This window comes from Panicum virgatum, chromosome 5N (assembly GCF_016808335.1).
Source record: "Panicum virgatum strain AP13 chromosome 5N, P.virgatum_v5, whole genome shotgun sequence".
NCBI classification, from domain to species: domain Eukaryota; kingdom Viridiplantae; phylum Streptophyta; class Magnoliopsida; order Poales; family Poaceae; genus Panicum; species Panicum virgatum.
In genome coordinates this window covers 65,481,994-65,502,263 of record NC_053149.1, presented here as the reverse complement: position 1 = coordinate 65,502,263, position 20,270 = coordinate 65,481,994, and the positions used below count along the sequence as shown (strand labels likewise).

Sequence of the window (20,270 nt, the reverse complement as noted above, 5' to 3'; positions counted from 1 at the left end):
AGAAGCATGGTCAGCTGGTGGCCGAGGCGTCGACGACGGATCGAGCTGCAAGTAGCGGAACACCATGTCAAGATTAGGGGGAGATTGTTAGCAATAATCTTGACGGTGTGCGTGAGTTGAGTTAGTTGTTGCATGCATGTGTGTGTCACGTGCAGGTATAGGGAGATCGTGTGTGTGTGCAGGGAGCTGTAGAACGCACGGTCTTGGTTAGTTAGAGGAGTTGTGTGCGTGGCGTGATTCTGGGAGGAGTCCGTGTCGTCCAAACGAGCGAGCGGCTCATGGCGAGCACGTCCTACGGATCACACGCGAAGGGCCGGTTCCGTTTTGAATAGATGTAGGCCAAGATACAGGAGCAGTGGCTCCGCGGCGTTCGTCGCCGGAAATTCCTGTGTGCTCCGGCTACTGTTCTTCTTCTACCTCGTGTTTGTGTCATGAGCAAGAGAGATAGGCAGCTGTGAGGGTCCTGGATTCCAACAGGCGTGAGTGCTATCAGGCACGACGCCCTGGATTATTAGCAAATCAGCGATGAAAAGGGAAGGACGATGGCTAGAGCTCGCCGGACTCGGGGCGGATGGCGGCGAGGAGGCTTTCCGGGCAATGCGACAGTCCGCAAGGAACACCTCGTTTTGCTGTCGGGGCTAGCGGCGCTGCGCGAGCACGCACTGATTGGGGAAGAGGATCGTGCCTGCTTCCTGGAGCGATGCGAGGAAGACGATAATGTGAGGAATGCTCCGGACCGCTGGGCCCTTTTGCTTGGGAAACGATGGAGGCGTTGGATTGAAAATGAACGCTAGAGATGGAGGGGAAGTTGCAACGTGACTTCATTGAGCAACGTGACTTCCTTCCTATTGAGTAAGCACTTCATTCGTGTTGAGTTTTTATGTGTGTCTTGGTTTAGATTTTTTTTTTGTGTGTGTGTATCCATGTTGCTTTGGGTCGCTGTGTTTGTCATCCATTTGTCGTTGGCTGCTAATGGACACTAGTGAATGTAGATTGATCAGGAGATTGTCAGGTATCCTGGGCTATAGACTGCCTGCTAACACATGTTTTCTCAATTAACAAAATGGGGTAGGGAAGTGTTGTTACCTTTGATCTAAACTAAACATATCCCATCATTGACATTTTACATTTTTTTTCAGATCAAAGTAATATAAGATGACAGTTGCATGTCAACGCCGCCAATCATCATGACCCGTCGATTTTCCCACGATTAAAAAGGCCACAAAACGGGCCCTCCGAGACTTTGCACAAAGACGCAGAGCAAAAAAAGAAAGAAAGAAAAGAGCACCAGAAAAAAATGCGGGTCTACGCACATGCCAACTCTCCAAAACCCCACCGGTAAACCGTAAACCCAGCTCCTGGTCCTGCCGACCTGCCTATTCATCGGCAGCGCCTCACAAGCTCCCCAGACAGAACGAAAAGCCCTCGCGATTCGGCCATTAAAGGCGCCTCCGAGCACATGGCCAATCTGGACATGAGTAGTATTGTACTGCTGGCCTTGTTGGGGTCGTCTTCTCCTCCTCGCCTTGCAACTGCTGCAGAGGAGGAGAGGAGCCATCCAATCCGCCACCATGTTATTTCGCCTTCTTTATTTGCAACAGCTGTTCCGGCCCCGCTTTCCGTCGCTTTGGGGTTTTTTTCTTTCCTTCGCATGCTGTCGTTTGAGGACCAAGATGACAGCCTTGGAAGGAGCGGCGGCGCCCGCCTCTGGATGTTCCACCACCCACGCTTAGTTTACGCCCATCATTAGCTGCACAAGCGCCCGTCCCACCCTTTTCCGTTTGGCCTGCAGCCTTGTCATTTTGCTGCTTGTTTTTTGGAGGGCACCCCAGGTAGGCGTGGTCTATGCAGAGGAGACTGATGGAAACGTGGTTTGCTTTCTATAATCCTTTCCCTAATCAGAAGTGCAGCGCTGTCAGTAAGCAGGGTATGGCACTGGCAGCCAGACAGTTTCATCCTAGGTGCAGCCATCAGGATATGATCGAAGCAGTAGTTTCTGTGAATCCATGACCTCGACATTATGATCTCTGCAGCTGGTTACCTTGAGGACATCCCACTTGTTCCAGCAAATGAGCATGGAAATGGTTGGAGGGAGCATAGAGATCCTGATATCCAGGGACAGCAGACAGGGTTCCATTAACAGGGACAAGGACATGAAGAGAAGCAACATGCAGAGTAACATGGATTGAATTATGATGAGACAAGTACTCCTAAACTTAACATATCATGATATCAATGAGAATCCAGAGATGCAATGTACAGACACATCCACAAAGGAGCAGACATTCCCCAGTCCTTCACAGTTTTAGCTCCCCAGCCCTCCTCAACAACCATCCATCACAATGTCATAATACTTCTTCCCAGCTACTATCACAAAAACAAGCTCACTTTGGTCGATAACCAAACAAAATATAGAATGTGAACCAAAAACCAGCAAACCCAATAAATTAACGAACCAAACCAAAAGGTTTCTTCTCTCTTCTATCATGCTCAGGTGAACTGTTGGTCATGTAACTGTAGGACCCAGGAGGCCTCGCCCACATTCACTGGTGCTCTTCACCTTCGATCTGTAAAGGAGCTTCTTCTTCTTGGATGCAGGGTTGTTGATAGTTAGCACAAGCTTGCCGGGCTCGCCAACCTTGAAGCTTCCCTTCATGATCGGTTCCTCATTGGCAGGCACCTTCCTGGTTTTCTGAACAATGACAGTGTATCCACCCTCGGCATCGGGGGTGAACTCTGCCCCATAGCTCACCTCCCAACCAAGCACCCGGAGTTCCCATACAATTGTGGAGTTCTGCAAAATTCGTAGATTTGCAAACAGTAGGTAACAGCAATTCATGAGAACTCTGCAATGTTCATGACAAGTGAATTAGGATGTTTAGTAAGAACAACCTCGGTGACAGGGATCTCAACGGTTTCTTTAGATGAGGGTTTGATAGTGAGCTCGGTGACCGCGTCGGAGGTGGTGAATTCAGGATCATCCTCCTTCAAGAGACCTCCAAATTGGACTGGAACTTGCTCAGGTGCGATGTATCTGAATTTTGAGATAAGATAGGCAATACATTAGGATTTAGGAACATAATGCCAGGAAGGTCTAATAAGCAGAAACTTTGAATTTTTTGGTGCCAAACCTGAAGAGAGTCTCTGCTGACTTGGCCGGGCTAGCAAAAACAAACTTGCTCTTGGTGCGCTGTGTGAGGAACGGGCTCATCATCTTGTTGGCAGCGAGATACCACCATGGCACATTGATGAACACCTGCACAAGGTGAACCAAACAAATTTAAAATTCCATTCGGTATTTGAAGAAACTTCTCAAGATGTAGTGAACTTCATCTTGTTAGCTCTGACAGTAAACAATGTCTCGACACACTAGTTGCCTAAGCCTGATCATATGGAAAATTAACAAAGGGAAAAGATCCCAACCTACATTATGATTACCAAAGCACATACCAACCGACAACAGTCAACTCAAACCAGCCGGATCAGAGTAAAAAAGTCCATGACACTATAAAGGTTCAATCTTTATCACAGTACCCAAAGAATAAGCTTTGGCCCAATCATTAGTCCCAACGTTGAACAACATTTGCGCAAAATTGGAATCTTTCACTTTACCGCACTAATTTTTGGAATCATTGTGGCAACGTTGAATCCTAATAATGCAGCAACAAAATTCCAAATCAACAATTCAATTGACGCTGAGAGCCGTTACCTTCTTGGCAATGAATTCGGGGTAGTTGTCCTGGAGCAGCGCGACAGCCTGGCGGGTGACGGCGCGGTGCTTGCCGAGCATGGGGGGCGAGTTCTTGAGGTCGGTGACCTGCACCATGGAGCAGATGCCGCTGGGCGCGAAATCCAGCTTCGACAGGATGCCGCACTCCAGGAGCTGGATGCGCCACTTAAGGAAGCGCTCCCGCTTCTCCTCGTCGCCGAAGGCTTTCTCGTAGAGGTCCTTGTCCTGGAACTCACCGTAGACGTTGTAGCACACGGGGTGGCCCTCGCGGTCGACGCCGCGGTAGAACACCACGTTCTCCAGCTCCGGCAGGCCGAGGTCAGCGTCGAGGAGCGAGGTGATGCCGAAGCGCTTGCGCCACAGCACCGCGGACTTGAGCATCGCCATGGCCTCCTTCACCTTGAACTCCCGCGCGCGCAGGAACTTGAGGAGCACCGTGTCCGTGCGCTCGTCGTCGCCCACCAGCGGCACACCCCAGATCAGCACGGGCTCAGGCGCGGCCGCCTGCGTCTCCGCCTCCGCCTCCGGCGTCGCGGCCTCCTCCGAGGTGGCGGCGGCGGGCACGACTGTTTCCTGGATTGCCTCCACAGTCTTGGTGGCACTCTCCTCCTCGGCGACCACGACGGTCTTCTCCTCTGGGTCCGGCTTGGCCTCCTCGGCAACAGCCTCGGCCTTGGTCTCCTCGGCCGGCGCCTCGGTCTTGGCCTCCTCCGCCGGGACTTCCGCGGCCACCTCGGTCTTGGGCTCCTCCACCGCCTCCTCGGCCTTGGCTGGCTCCTCGGTCTTGGGCTCTTCCTTGGCCGGCTCCTTAGCCTTGGGCTCCTCCGTCTTCGTCTCCTCGGCCTTGGGCTCCTCCTTGGTCTTTGGCGGCGGCGGCGGGGGTGGCAGGTTGAACTCACCGGCGGCGAGGGCGGCGGCGATCAGCTGCTTGAACTCGTCGAGCGCCTTCTTCTCCGGGTCGGGCAGGTCTTCCACAAGGTTGCTCTCCTCCTTGAACGAGCCGGCCCCCGCATCGTCGGCGGTGACCGCCGCCTCATCGGTCTTCTTCTCCGCCTCGGCGGCGGGCTCCGCTTCCGCCACCGGAGGCACCTCCGGCTTCTTCTCCTCCTCCGCCGGCGCCGCCTCGGTCACGACCACCTCGGCCGCGGCGGCGGCCTCTTGCTGCGGCTCCTCTGCCATCCCCCTCAGGTACGCTCTGGAAACTCTTTCGAGCCTGCGCGCACGAACGAGAGAGAGAGAGAGAGAGAGAGAGAGGTGTTGGGCTGGGGATTAGGGTTTGGGGTGGGAGAAGAGATATAGGAGTGGGAGCTTGGGAGGAGCTGAGCTGTCAGAGGGTGGCCAGCTTTGCTGCGCTCTTTGCGGTGGCTGGCTGGAAGAGCAGAGCAGCGGGCACCGAGCAGGGGGCGGCCGGAGGAAGGCGGAACAGAATAGAATAGGTGGCTCGTTGGGGTGGGCCCCGCTTCAGGCGGCGGGTTAGCCCCGATTAGTGAGCGGATCTTTTTTAAGAAAACAAGCTCAATTTATTTTGTCCGGGTAAAACGTTGTGCGGAGATTTAGCGCAAAAGAAAATTTGAAATTCTAGAGCTTCATGTCGGGCAATATAATGCCCTGACAATTTGCTTTTGACGTGATTTTGATATAAAGCAGATGCAGAGAAAATACCAGTCCCTAAACCTTGCAAGTACTGGTATTTTCCCTAAACGATTTTGATATAAAGTAGTAGATAGCATAAAATTCAGGATAACACTCAGTTCACCTTGCAAGTTGCAATATGTGTTTCAGTAATGTAAATTACCTGTCCTTGTCGTAACACAGAAACAGTAATTTTTTGGGTATTAAACCAAGAGACGTGAACGTACTACGTGATTGCGATTAATGCGACTACGTGCTCCTTGTATGAGCCTTGTTTTGTCAGTACTAAGGCTGACCACAGCGGAGGGAGCAAGAGCAAATTTGCTCCCTCCTCATTTCCCACATCCTCTCTATCTACAGTGCCAAACAATACATCTACAGTGTCAAATAGTATATTTGTTCCTTCATTTCCTCCTTCCACTGTGGACAGTCTAAGGACAGCTAAAGCTATCCTGGTCCTTTGCCACCACCAGCAGCCATTCGAGGAGGGGCTGTCACGTCACAAGCTCCGTGCTCTCTCATCTCTATCCATCGTCGCCATTTCCCCTTCCAGAAACAAATCTCCATCCGCCGCACGAGCAGACAATTCTATATAGTACTATATAAAAAAACCACTGTTGTTTTCTCACGCCCACAGTCTTTCTAACCAGCCGCGAGCACGACCCTGAACGTCCGGGGGGTTAGTCGCTGCAAATGCTGACTTGAGAGGCCATCGGCGAAAACGAGGCGGCAACCACTAGAAAAACGGCACCGATCTGCCTGCCCACGTCTGCCGGCCGGCGCATCAGCGACCTGAAACTTGGGTCACTCCTCCGCCGTTAGCCCGTAACAGTGCTGGCAAGGCCTGGGCAGCCATGAGGTCAGCTGATCAGGCGTCCGTTGCAGGGCCGTTTCGGCAGCTAGTTCTGCTCTGCAGAGCGATTGACAGGTAGCTAGCTCTTCAGGTTCAGGGAGCCAGCAAGCGCCACCCCCTGCTGTTCTCTTCAGATACGGACGCGACGGATCCTCGCAACGGCACGGGTCAAAACGTGGGCATGCACGGAACGGATCCTAGGCGAGATGGAGTACAGGTAGAGCGGTGGCGCCTTTGTTTTTCTCTGCTCCGCTGCTGCAAGAATCCAATGCGGAACGGAACGGAACGGTTTGCATCTGGAAGACCATCTAGACGTTGGAAGGGGGTCGGATCATCGGTGGCTGTGCCGCTTTCCACGGCCCCGGTGGTGCATCCATGCTGGATCGGACTGTACTGCTCTACTACTCCACTTTTTTTTTTTTGAAAGTCTACTACCCCACTGTCGTCTTCAAGTTTGTAACCATTTCTTCTCCTGCAGACAGAAATCACAGCAGCTCATGCTTTGCTCCTGTATCGGTGTATCACTTGGCACAAGGCTGAAGGAAGGCATCTGCAGTAATTCAGCATCGCATTTTTCTTTCCTAAAACACAAAGATTGAGAGACCCAGGAATGTCGAAGCACCTACCTATACCTACTTCCAAAAAAATATTCGGTGCCACTAACAGACAGAAGGGGGGAAGGAATAATGTTGGTACAACGTACATTTGAGTATTTGGCAACCCTAAACTTGAAAGGAATCCCTTTGACAGCCCATCATCCATCCAACGGAAAAAAAGAGAGGAAATGGTGCGTGCCATCTCCCATCTGGTGTGCCTGATAGGCGTTGAGGGGCACCACGATTCCGCGCAGCAATCTGCTGGCTGACAACTGGACATCATCATGCCCAAAACTTCCGTGACCTACGCGGGCGTCCCACGACCCTCATCGGCACGCATCAATGCCCTAACACCGTACGGCCACAAGCAAAGCAAGGCACTGATCTCTTGCGCAACGGCGCACAACCCTCCGGCCTGCTGAGCAAAGAACCCCGTCCCCATCACCATGATGCCACTGCTCAGACGTATGGTCCTCTCGCCTGTCTCCTGGTACAATCCAGCAAAAAAAGAGGGAGAGATCCATCTTGGGTTTTTTTTCTCTCTCCAAAAAATAGTGCAATGACACCAAAGTCTGCAATGGAATGCCGGTACAGGATTAGGTCCCAACGATCCTAAAGAGAAAACGGGGCAATGGCAATGATTGATCCAGGCAAGCAAATGGCAAAACGGATGATGATTGATCGCGACGGCAACGATTGAATGCGGCGCGGCCGGTGTTAATTAGTAGCAGTAGGCGATTAGGAGGCCCTGCGTGTGTGACAAGGTCCGCGTACAGCTCGGCTCCTGGCCGCTGGGGGCGTCGGGTACTCTGGTGGGAGCGGCAGCCCAACCAACCTGACCAAATAATCCGTCGTCTTCCCCCGTATCCTGCCTGCCCGCGTCTTGCCCCTCCACCAGCTCGGCGAATCGGAGAAGTTTTCAAAGGAAGTTTAGCTAGCGGATAGTGTAATGTAGGGTGGTTCAGCACCGTCCCAGGCACAGGCAGCCTAGAGCATCAGAGCTACGTTAATGATTCAGAAGGTCGCCAACAAGTTGGCCGGAGGTTGAAGAAGCCCGTCCAAATCGTGGCCTCCACTACGCTGCGCGCGCGGCCGCCGGAGCCAGCCGAGACGGGGACTCCGGCCTCACGGCGACCTGTCGTGCACTCGTGCCTCGTCGTGACGAAAGAACCAGGGATCAGACGTTCATACGGGCCGGCACATGATGGGTATCTCGTCGTGTTCTTTTTTTTTCGTTCCCGTCTAGTCGCGTAGTACAGTGCGGCTACAGGTAATGGTGCGTGTGCGTGGGCGCCGACCGGCGACGCGTCGTCGCCGGCAGCGTGCAGGGTACTGCCAGTCTGGGGACAGCGGCGGCCGGATCCTACCGTCACGATCCATGTCGATCTGCGCAGGTCGGTACGCCCTGGCCTTGGTTACCTTGTCGGTTTGCTTCGACGTTCACTACTACTAGTGGCCTCTGATGGGAGGAGAATTGAGCTGTCAGCTTGGCATTGCTGGTTCTTTTATGGCACTAGCCGCCATGTGAATTGGATGGAGGGCCTGATGAGTTCTCTACATGATGGTGATCTCTTCAGGTGACCCTAATATGTCGCATGTGGCGACTAGGTGAGGCCCATGGAGAAAGTAATTTTTTTTACTGACGGAATTTTTTTGCCCGAGCAAAAGATTTCGTCTCACTCGCAAAAAGAAACATTTCTGATCGATCATCGCACAGAGGAAATGATCACAACCGGAGATAACTATTTCTTTTAGCGTAAAGGGAAAAAAAATCCACACGAAGGATGAAATATTCTAGCTAGAAGGGGGGGGGGAGAAAATGTTTAAGAAAACGCATTCGAGTGGCATACGTGACACTGGATCTCATCATATGGAAGCAAGTGATTTCTTCCGGGCACAGATACTTGCTAACACAAAAGGCCCTAACGAGATGGAAACGGGAATTTTACGGCGGTTCTGTTTCGAGCAGAATTCCGGCCCATGTACAGGTGCGCAAGGCCGTTAGGGACCGAAGATGGATGGCCAAAGCAACACTCACCACATGGGTCCATGGATCAGATAATTTGCGGTGCCAGCTTGCTGGGCTGGCCCAACAAAATGTCCCCCACTTGGGCCGTCTCCTACCTGATCATCGTCATCGCGCTAGCGTTTTTTTTATTTTTTTATTTTTCAAAATTATTTTTTACCTAAATATATTTTCGGCTTCATAATTTACAGTTATGTACCCCTACCGCCCGGCTGCGGAGCGGCCAGCCCCTACCGCCCTGCTGCCGGGCAGTAGGGACCTGAATGTAAATAAAATTTATTTTTATTTGTATTTTGGCCTCAGGGGGAGCCCGCCGCCCGGCAAGGGGGCGGCAGGCCCCCCCTCTACATAAAAGGCTTATCTCTCCCCTCCCCTCTCATTTGCTTCCCACGACATCCAGAGAGGGGGAGGGAGGGAGGAGGGGTGAGGGAGGGAGTTGCAGCGGCGAAGCCCTGCTGGATTTTGGATTCGAACCGCAGGTAATAAATATTTCTCAACTTTCTTATTCTAAATTTTTTTTATGTTTAATTCTATAATTAGTGTATGCAGCAGTAATGATATTTTAGCGATTTAGGTACTGTTTTTATTATAATTTATGTAGAATTAAGATTAGTTTTTAGAAAAAACCATTTAGGTTTACCAACCTTTTTTGGTATTGAGTAATTGTTTAATGCGAGAAAAATTTTTAAAAAATGCTCAGAAATTGTAGAAAATGCTAGAAAAATATATGAAAAATTTAGATAAATTGTAGAAAATGCAGAAAAATTGTAGAAAATGTTAGAAAGATTTATTTATAAAAAAATATTGTACAAAAATTGTAGGAAATGCTAGAAAATGCTAGAAAAGTTTATAAAAATTTCAAATAAATTGTATAAAATGTAGAAAACATATATTTTTTGTGTTAGGTATGGCCGAAGATACGCCAGCTCTACTTGACCGAGTCATAGACTCGTCGCACCGGTCCTTCCTTGCAGTGGTTCAGCGCGTGAAACTTAACGTGCTGCATCCACGTCCACCAGCAGAGTTGATTCCTGTTGACCCACGATGGGTGCCCAGGTGATATGTCGTCGGATTATGTTTCTGAGAATACGTTTGTTTCGTATACGTTTCCTACATAATGTACTTACCTTTGATCGTTCTACTTTTCAGGTTGAGTGAGGCTGGTCTTCTTATTATAGGCCGTCTTGCTGAGAGTGGTTTGGCAAAGCTGGACAGGTCCCTACTGACGGCTCTGGTTGATAGATGGAGGCCTGAGACACACACCTTCCACCTCCCTTGTGGGGAGATGTCACCGACCCTACAGGACGTTGCGATGCTGCTGGGTCTTCCTATCAGTGAAGATGCCGTAGGGCCTCACGTTGATCCGTCTACATGGTTGGACGGTCTAGAAGAGCGTTTTGCAAATATTGACATCGCGATTGATGTAGAGGAGCACCCAAAAGCAACAGGGCCTGCCAAGTCATGGATTCTGCAGTTCCAGGTACATATCTTATTTTGTTATGAGTAATGTTAGAGTTATGCTTTTGACTAGTGCAGTTATGGCTTTATTTTATAATTGATCATGTACTCATAAATGTTCATATTTTCTATGCAGTCCGACAATTTGGCACATGATGCTGATGAGGATAGCGTCACTCGATCCCTTGAGGCATACCTGTTGTGGTTGTTTGGATACATAATGTTCAACAACTCACACGGGGCCTATGTGGATAGGGTGCTCGTGCCTTACGCACAGAAGATCGCAGAGGCAGCTGTGGAGGAAATGCCTCAATACAGTTGGGGTTCAGCGGTACTTGCAGCCACGTACCGTGGCCTCTGCGAGGCATCGGTGCAAAATAAGCACAATGCAATTATTACAGTATGTCCGATTCTGCTACAGCTTTAGTCGTACGAGAGGATAGCAATTGGTCGTCCGATTATCGACCACTCACCGTATGAGCCGGATTATCCAAAATTTTCATGTTTCTAGTATTTGTTTGCTTGTAGGTATTGGTGACTGTCATATTTTTTGATTTAAAATAAATTAATTTCACCTTTTTAGATCTAATGAGAATTTTTAATTTCTTAAAAAAATACAAAACCACTTTTGAAAATGTTGAAATTTGTCCGGTTCCGACAACTGGATGACCCTCATTATCCGATTTTGTAGTTAAATGTTGAAATTAGAATTTGTTGATAGTTCGATGGTGTAAATTGGACATTTCTCATCTTTATATACTCCTATTTTTGTTACATGGAAACGATTAAGAGAAAGCTAATATGGATAGTATAATTTTGCAAATACCCTTTTGGAAGACTAGAGTAAAATAGGTCAAACTTTGATCTGGCATCCAAGCAAATGGTAGCACCGTAGTAGCACCAATTTTTTTTTTATTAGCACCAGGTTCTTCAACACTCAACAGTGACCCAATATTCTGTCTGTTGCTGCATGCCATTCGCTGGCGGCAATCACTAGAGAGTACCGACTAGGCGACTACGGCTTCTGAGAGGAGGTATTGGCGTACTGCCAAGTCACTTGCCCGTGGTAGACGCTTTGGAAGAATAACTAGGGACAATCTGATGCTACACTATGGCCCTGCCCACAGCTCACACCGTGTTTGGACAAAATGGTAGGTATGACCGTGCTAAACTATGGCCTGCCGCTAAATTATGGCGGAGCCAACCATCCCGCTGGGGCTAGTACTAAACGATAACGTGTTAGTACTAATCTATTGGGAACCCCCTTGCCTCATGTTGAATTTTTCCAAGCCCTGATCCCATTGGTTTTCCACTGAATGATTGATCACGACAAAGATAGTCCCTGAATAAGAAACATTTGGGCATTTGGATGTGAGCGTGTACAAATTGTTTAACCGCTGATAAGACTGTTAACTCCGTCAGTCAGCTTGAGCCTGCCATAAAGAAAGAAACAGAGCGACTGCTTCGGAAAAGCGCCATTGCAACTCCACTTGCAAGCGTGGGTCCGGCAACAAGTGCCTTGCAGCTAGATGCCTCACTGTCCTGGTGCCACTGCTGGTGTGGGCACGGGTGGGATCTGCCCATCAGGGACGCGGCACTGCAGAGATCGGACAGCTGCCTTTCGGAGCGCACGATGGCTACCTCGCCGTTGCGGCACCGGTCCGGCAGCAACATCATTCGGGCCAGCTTTCCCGGCCGAACCAGCAACCGTACGCCTAAACCGGCACAGGTTGGCCCGGCCAATCATTCAGATTTCGTGTTGGTTTTTCTGATGCTGTCAGTTAATATCGCCACGGTTGCAGCGATGACATCAACGCCAAATCCGTGCTTAATCCACGCCAAAGAGGTGCGCGAAATTATAGGATTAGTTTGGACGCCTGGGTCTGTTCTCCATTTTTTTTAAGCTTCTGTTCATCCAAGCAAGAACCACTCGATCTGTCCCGTTAGCATGCCATGTGGTGGCTTCTTCTTGCTACGTTTCGGCGCCGCGGCGTCGGGGGAATCAATCTAGGACGGCCGGACGAAGCCAAGCAGGACACGGAAATCTCGCTGGCGGGCGAAAGGAGGCCGCGCCGGCGAGGCGGCGACGGTGCGGGCGGTCGTCGGTGATGTCATCCGCCCACCAACCAGCAACTACCACCGCATCGGCATCGCACGTTGCTCTCCGCGCGGCGGCACTTGCTGCCGCCCGCCCGTCCTCGCCCCGCAGATGCTCTCCACTTCAGACCCCGCTTGTCCTCATCCAAACCTCCCGGACGGGCCCATCCTGATTGAGGCTGTGTTCAGTTGGTGAATTTTTTTGGATTTTATTACTGTAGTATTTTCGTTTTTATTTGATAATTAGTGTTTAATTATAAACTAATTAGGCTCAAAAAATTCATCTCATCATTTACAGCTAAACTATGTAATTAGTTATTTTTTAAAATTATATTTAATACTTCATGCATATGTCCAAAAATTTGATGTGATAAAAAATCTTGAAATTTTTTGGGAACTAAACATGGCCTAATGATTTTTTGTGGGGGTTCGCCGGGCCACGCAGCCGAAAAGCACACACCTCGGACCCCGTGTGGGGCCGCGCCGAGCCGATATCACTCACGGGCGCGCGGCTCGCTCCACGCGGTGACGGCACGGTGGTGGACGCAGCGCGCCAACTTGCTGCGGAGCTTGTGGCGGCGGGCGAGGGGAGGGTTGTCCCGTGTCCGGACACGACGGGTGGGTTGGAACCCGGAAGCGTGAGCGTCGTGGCGACTGGCGAGGGGAAGAAAGCGGTTTGGTAGAGGTACTTGTCCGCGAAGTAACAGGTAACGGAATCCGTCGCTGCCACAAGTATCTCGCCGCGGGGGTCACCGTGGGAAAAACGCAGGAGAACCTCCAGCCTAGCCCAAAGGAGCAGGAACGGTCACTGACAAGCAACCCGTGATCTGCTCTGGTGTGCAAGCAACGGAACCCTCCACGCTAGGAAAAGAAAAGGGAAATCTCAGAGATCCCCTGCACATAGGTTCGAGACGAAGGTAAATGTAAACTCTCGGCGACTATACTACATGCAGATCGTAGAGACGCGCCGTGGTTAGAAGTTTGAAAAGTCACGGTACATTCCACCAGGAGAGTTCACATTGTAGCCGTCAGGAACATGCCACATTTGTTCAGCAAATCAGAGCGGTAGGCGCGGGTCATAATTATATATCCTGACCTCTTCATCCTGGGGCGGCAATGAAACCGGAGCCGGACTTCAAATATTCCCTTTTCCGAACATGATGGCGGATGAAGCAGATGTTTGACCTTGCAAATGCCCATGGAATTTTTGCGATGGGGACCCGTTAACCAACCTTCCTAGCTGCTTCAGGCGAGAGCTGCGCCGTGAAACTTCATCATCAGGTATGGGAATACCAACCAGCATAGTACAGTACGCAGTAGTAGTACGTGATCGGAGCCAACAATGTCAAGAGCTTTGAAAGTCGTCGGCGCGAGGCGTAGAGGAAGCGGCGATCATTGGGCGAGCCCAGCCCGGCAAAAGGATTTCCACATCCACGTCGGACTTGCCTGCAAGAAACACTCGGCTGTGGTTTGACACAAGGATAAAGAACCTAGTTTTTTTTTCCAGGGTGACAGGTGGTGGTGTGGTGGACGAACCTCAAAAGTAAAAGAAGATTCAGACTGTCCGATCCTCTCCTTTTCACCGGGAATGCGTTTCATGACGCCATTCGTGCTAGCAGCCTTACCAGCCAGCAGCTCCGGACAATTACAGTGGCGTTTTACATAAACGTGTTCATCTCGCTATCTGTGTGAACGCAGCAGCATCACCAAGCACAAATTTATATGACGTATGACACGACACCACCAACCCCCACCCCCCGAAAGTTCACTGGCTCAACAATGTGAAACAAAAAAAAAGTCAAAGAGAAGGAATCTAGCTAGTACTATTGTTGCAAAAATAAAACTCGCTGTAAATTTGGAGGATTACTTGGAATCCAGCAGCCGGTCGGCTCGCTTATCCAGTTATCCCTTGTGTTTTACCTATCCTACCCTTGTCCTTTTACCTTCGGCCTACCTAGGTTGGTTGGCTAACTACCACTACAACGCCACATCCACGATTCCATTCATGTCACTCTCACGGTTAAACAACAAAGAAAGCTTTCCGGGGAAACAAAGCCATGTCAGTTTCGCCAAAAATTCTCTGGTGCCTAACTTGCCACACCATGTGTCCATGTTATCTTTGCAGTACTCCACTTTATTTCCCTGGAGCACACAAAAAAAAATACTTTCTGCGTACTCCTACCTACCAACAGCGCATCGCATGATGTATTAGGGTATGTCCAACCATTTTCCCTCTCCAACTCCTCCCAAACGTACTATTTATTATATTTTACTACATCCATCTAAAAGATTCCTCCCCCTATCTCCTTCTCTCCAACCATTCCCCCCATATCTATTCCCTCTACATACTATCACTCATTAATTAACTATTTATTTAACATTTTTTAATTTAAAAAATCATACAGTATTTGTACTATCATAATACACATTATCATCATGTTACGGGGCTCAAACGAGATTAATATCGTGAAGAAGCGGTGTAATTAAAATATAGAGGGAGTTGAAACTCACCCTATATATAAAAGAGAGTTTCAACTCCCCCATATATAGGAAGAGCTTTACAGAAAATCGTTGGAGGGAATTTCCCCGAAACTCCGGGGGGCGGTTCCCAGGGAACGTTGGATATCCCCGCATGGCCCAAATGGCAAAGCGTACGCCAGAATCGGATGCGCAAATCACAAGATTCTCCAATCGATTACCTCTACACAAGCTTAGGAAACGGAAAGGAAGCAATCAACCGGTACTGAAGAAGAGAAACATGCGAAATGATACTCCCATCATCCACATCAGTCATCTCCATTAGAAACTTTGTTTCCTTGTTTTTTACAGGTTTTCTTGGGTGCCTCTGCCTGACTAGTGTTGTGATTTACGTCGCCTCCTATATGTACTGGCCCTCCTCTAGCGGCCGGAGAAACCGGAACCCCGCCGGCGACGCGGTCTTGCAGCTGCAGGCCTCCCCGCCGCGGACGCCGAGGTGGTAGCACAAGCAGATGGTCGTCCGTTGCTGCTGCTGCTGCTGCTGCGACGTGGGCGTCGACGCGGCGGCGGCCGGCGTCTTGGGGGGCGAGCTCGGCGGGCCGACGGACAGGTCGAGGTCGAGGTTCAGGTCGGGGCAGCGCGGCGCGTCCGTGCTCCCGCCGCTGCTGCTGTGGCCGTCCTCGGACGGCGCGGCCCTCGCGAACATCACATTGGGCGGGATGGTGATGACCGGGCGCGCGGGCCTGGGCGCCGGCGAGGGGGACGGGAAGCCGGCGGTGCTGGACGTGGTGAGCCCGCTGGCCGCGGCGGCGCTCCCGCCGCTGAGCGGGCGGTGCGTCTGCGGGTCGATGCCGCGGCTGAGGAGCTTGCGCTTGATGTGCGTGTTCCAGTAGTTCTTGATCTCGTTGTCCGTCCGGCCGGGCAGCTGCCCCGCGATCAGCGACCACCTGCGCGCGCGATCAATCCACCACCGATCAATCACCCGCCGAAAGGAAAGAACAGAGCGAGCGCGCGAAACCGGACAGGCAAAAAAAAAAAGGCGCTTACTTGTTGCCGAGCAGGGCGTGGAGCTTGATGATGAGCTCGTCGTCGTCGTCGGTGAAGTTGCCGCGCTTGAGGTCCGGGCGGAGGTAGTTCATCCAGCGCAGCCTGCAGCTCTTGCCGCAGCGGAGGAGGCCCGCGGCCTTGGGCAGCGAGCGCCAGCACCCCTCGCCGTGCGCCTTGATGTAGGCGATCAGGCGCTGGTCCTCCTCCTTGGTCCACGCGCCCTTGTTCGTGTGCGCCTTCTCGCAGCACGGAGACCTCCCCATGGGGCCGAGCTTGCTGCTGCTCCCTAGGGTCCTGGCGCGCGCCGCCGCAGCCGCAGCCGCAGCCGCAGGTGTTTCTTGGCGGATGGCGCCTCTGCTCTGAGCTCCACGAGTCGAGCTTGGGCTGGAGTCCCTGAGCGTTGGCGCTTGGCTATAAAACAGGGAAGATAGAGTAGGAGGAGCCAGCAATGGAGCGCGTATATATGGGAGCCAGGCGGTGCGTGCTGGTGGGAGAGGGAGTGGATTTTATTCTTTTTTATTTCCTGGTTTCTCCCTCCATTGACTGGACCCTACAGGGCGCGCGCCATTTGACCGCGCTCGCGCGAGCGCGGGTGAGTCCTCTTGGATAAATATGTGAACCAAAAATTTTTACTCCAAAACCAGGGGTCGTCTAGATTTCACCACAACTTTAGATTGTTAGTTTCCTAAAAACAACTTTAGATTGTTAGTCACGCTTACAGTTGTATCACTAGCAGTTGCTTCTACTAGTACTTTCCCCCCCAAATCTCTCCCGTTGGAGTCATTTTTTCCCCTGGTGGTTAGCTAACCCAGCACAGCACAGCACAGCAGTACCGGATAGCCATGATTCCGGCGGGCCAGTCCATGATTAGGAAAAGGCCGATGAGATGAGAGGAGGGAATCGGTTTGGTACTTGTTTCCAAATTCTGGTGGAGCAACCGCCACCGATTGGCTAGCTACCGCATGAGCTGTGCTCCTGGCCCTTTCCTCTCCTGTCATGTGTGGCCAGCCCAATAATCAAGTCCTGATTAGGTAGTTCGCGCTCGCCAGTTCGCGTGTGGGTTGCCGAATTTGGTAGCGTTGGTGGGCGCGGATCGCATAGACTATAGCCCCCCCCCCCTCCCCCGGGTCAAAGCGAACATGCCCCGGTTACCCTTTCCGTTGGGAACAGCTGCTACTCCGCTCCGCCCGGACAATGGACGGTCGATCGGCTCGCCGTCCGTTCGATCCCGGAACGGATAACGGGATAAGCCGGTGTGTTACTGTGCTGGCGCGGAGGAGAGGTTATCTTATCCGTCCGTCCACGGGCTCCGATCACCCGGGTCGTTCTCACCTCGCCTGTGTGTCGACGTTTTTTTTTGATAGCGTGTGTCGACGTTACGAGAGCGCGGGCGGGCGGGTGGGCCGCAGGACGGTGACCGCAGGCCCGGTTGAAGAAAAAAAGAGGGGCGCGGTACCATGGGGCCGAAAAGGCTGCTCACGGCTTTTTCAGCGCGTTAAATGCCCGGCAACTGTTCTGTTGGCTTCGCAATTACAGCTCCGCTCAACGCCCGTGGGGCGGCACGATGAATGAGCGTGGGCGAGAGACACACCAACGCTGACGGCGACGCGAGATACTGCTCCTGCTCGACGGTAGGAGGAGAGGAGAGGAGAGGGGATGCTACCGTACTGCGCCAACAGCACTTACTGTTCGGCGGCCAACCGGCCCCGATGAGTTCCGGAGAGGCGTCTCACTGGCTGTTATCGTTGGTGCTGGTCGCGACAAAAAGAAATCAGGTAGCTGAACCTTTTCTGAGCTTCAGTTATGCTACTGCTGCTCCTAGAAGGCGTCCTGGCTGAAACCACTTCACCCCGGGGTAGTTAAGGGAGTCAGCCACGAGCGAACAACCCAATCCATCCACCGCTAGGATCGGAGCGGGGAATCCCCGCGCGGATTCGCGCGTGCATTGAAGATTTGACAAACCCCTACTGGGCTTAACAATGGCGGCAAGCCGCAAAGCGGTGGTGGTAGCTAGCTACAGTGGAAAACGATTGACGCCGTGTTTAGTTGCAAAAATTTTAGGTTGGAAAACACTGTAGTATTTTCGTTTGTATTTAGTAATTATTGTCCCATCATAGATTAATTAGGTTTATTAGATTCGTCTCGTGATTTACAAGCAAACTATGCAATTAGTTTTTTATTTCGTGTAGATTTAATATCTCATGCATGCGTTGAAAAATTTGATGTGATGAGAAATATTATAAAGTTTTGGAATTTTGGATGCAAGGGCCTGAAAAGGAGCGAGCGAGTTGAGGTCGATCGCTTAGGCTAGGTTGGGCTGGGCGCGCGCGAGCTCAAAAGCCTTGCAGCAAAGTGGTGACCGGTGAAAGCAATGGCGTCGGGCGCGCAGCAAAGTCCGCGGGGAGGCGTGCTCAGGCTCAGCTCAGCTCAGCTCAGCAGCTAGTACTCCGGTGGTAGTGGGTCGGAACAGTGCGGATCTCCGGTACGCATTGAATGCCCGGCACTTGGGCAGAGAAGTCAGCGCGTGCCGGCTGCAGCCTGCAGGCGCTTGCAGGTTGCGGCGTGCTCTCCCTCACCGACTCGGTCTTGTTTAGTTGCGGCTGTTAAAGTATTTGAAATATTAAATATAAATTAATCACAAAACTTGTTTGTAAGCTACGAGATAAATTTATTAAATTGAATTAATTCGTCATTAGCACATGTGTACTGTAACAATTTAACATCTAATCATAGTCTAATTAGACAAAATAAAAAAAAATGCATAGTTTACTTGTAAATTGCGAGACGAAGTTAATAAGTCTAATTAGACTATAATTAGACACTAAATTACTACAGTATACATATGCTAATGACAAAATAATTAGTCTTAATAAATTTATCACGTAGTTTACAGACGAGTTCTGTAATTAATTTATATTTAATAATTTAAATATATAAAAATTTTATTTCAAAAATTTTACGGACACCACTAAACAAAGGCCGAGCGGGCGGGGTGCAGTGAATGCTTGTCGCATCAGCTAGATCATGGCGTGGCTTCGATCACAAGGAAGAAATCAAAAATTGAAACGGTACCGGAGGGACCTTCTGTCTTCTCTTGTCATCTTGTGACTTGTGTGCAGAGAAATGGCAATATTGGCATGAGCGAAATGTTAATAATATTATAATGTAAAAGCAGGATTATAGTACCATATGCATCTTTGCCGTGTAGTTTAGTGTCGGTCCTTCTCTCTCCGTGGATGTGCGATCACCATCGGTCCCTGCAGCCCTGCAGGGACAGATGCAGAACCGTCAGGGGCGGTGAGGAAAAGGAACAGTTGATTCAGGCCGCCCCGATCGCGCTGGATTCGCCCGCGATCCGACCGGTCGCGGGCGCGTAGCTTTCAGCGCAAGTGCATGCCAAAAGGCAGCAAGGATGTCCCAGTTAAGCACGAACCACCGCCGCGTACGCCCCCCGGTCCGGCCACTGCATGCGTCCGCGACGCGAGCGTCCCATCCGCCACCGCTCCTCCAGCAGGTGGCTAGGTCCCCCGGCGCGCGCGCGGCGGCCGGGTTGGTAGGGTGTCAAGGCCGCGCAAGCGCAGCTGCGCGCCTGCGCCTGCGCCGGCCCGTGACCCGGGGCGTACTTACGGGCCCCGCCGTCGTCCCGGCTTCGGCGGCTCCCACGGTCCCACCACGCGCGCGGCCGGTGGGCGCCAGCGTCCCAACAAAGGAGCACGGAGCAGGCCCGCGCCGCGCCCGTGCTCACGCACTCGCACTCGCACTTGCCTAATCGCCTGCCTGGATTGCACTGTGCGCGGGCGCCGGCAGGACGGGGACGCGCGCACCAACCGCGCGCGCGCCGGGGCGCCCGTGGGAGCGCCCGCCGGTGGTGTGCCCCGCACTCCCGCCAGGCGCCGTCGGCCTCGGCGCAGCTAGCTGCCGCGGTGCCGGGACTGGACGTAGCGGCGGCGCGGGGGGTTGTTGCCGAGTCGGGTGCGGCGCTCCCCGTATACTCGCTGCCGTACGTACTGATTGGGTCCGTCGGTTGGTTGGTGCCGTGTCGCGGGTGCGCGTACACGTAGCGAGGGGCTGCACCACTAGACTATACATCGATCAGGGCCGTTTAGTTTCCAAATTTTTTTCTACATCTCTGTCACATCGAATTTCTGGACACATGCATGCATGAAGAATTAAATATAATTAAAAAAATAACTAATTACACAGTCTGACTGATTCCCACGAGATGAATCTAACGACGTTAATTAATCCATGATTGAATATTAATTATCAAATAACAACAAAATATGCTACGGTATCCAAATACAAACTTTTTCACCGACTAAACACACCCTCGGTACCGAAACCTATGAAGCA

General features: G+C 51.5%; 1 pseudogene across 1 annotated transcript; it reads right to left on the bottom strand.

The window, feature by feature from the left end:
- Positions 1–2,169: 2,169 nt before the first annotated feature.
- On the bottom strand, positions 2,170–16,343 carry LOC120673002 (annotated as a pseudogene). The gene is made up of 6 exons (XR_005674452.1): positions 15,918–16,343; positions 15,431–15,817; positions 3,710–4,885; positions 3,132–3,256; positions 2,893–3,034; positions 2,170–2,794 (listed from the first exon to the last, which is right to left on the bottom strand). The product of XR_005674452.1 is annotated as a patellin-3-like (transcript).
- Between the last annotated feature and the right edge of the window lie 3,927 nt (positions 16,344–20,270).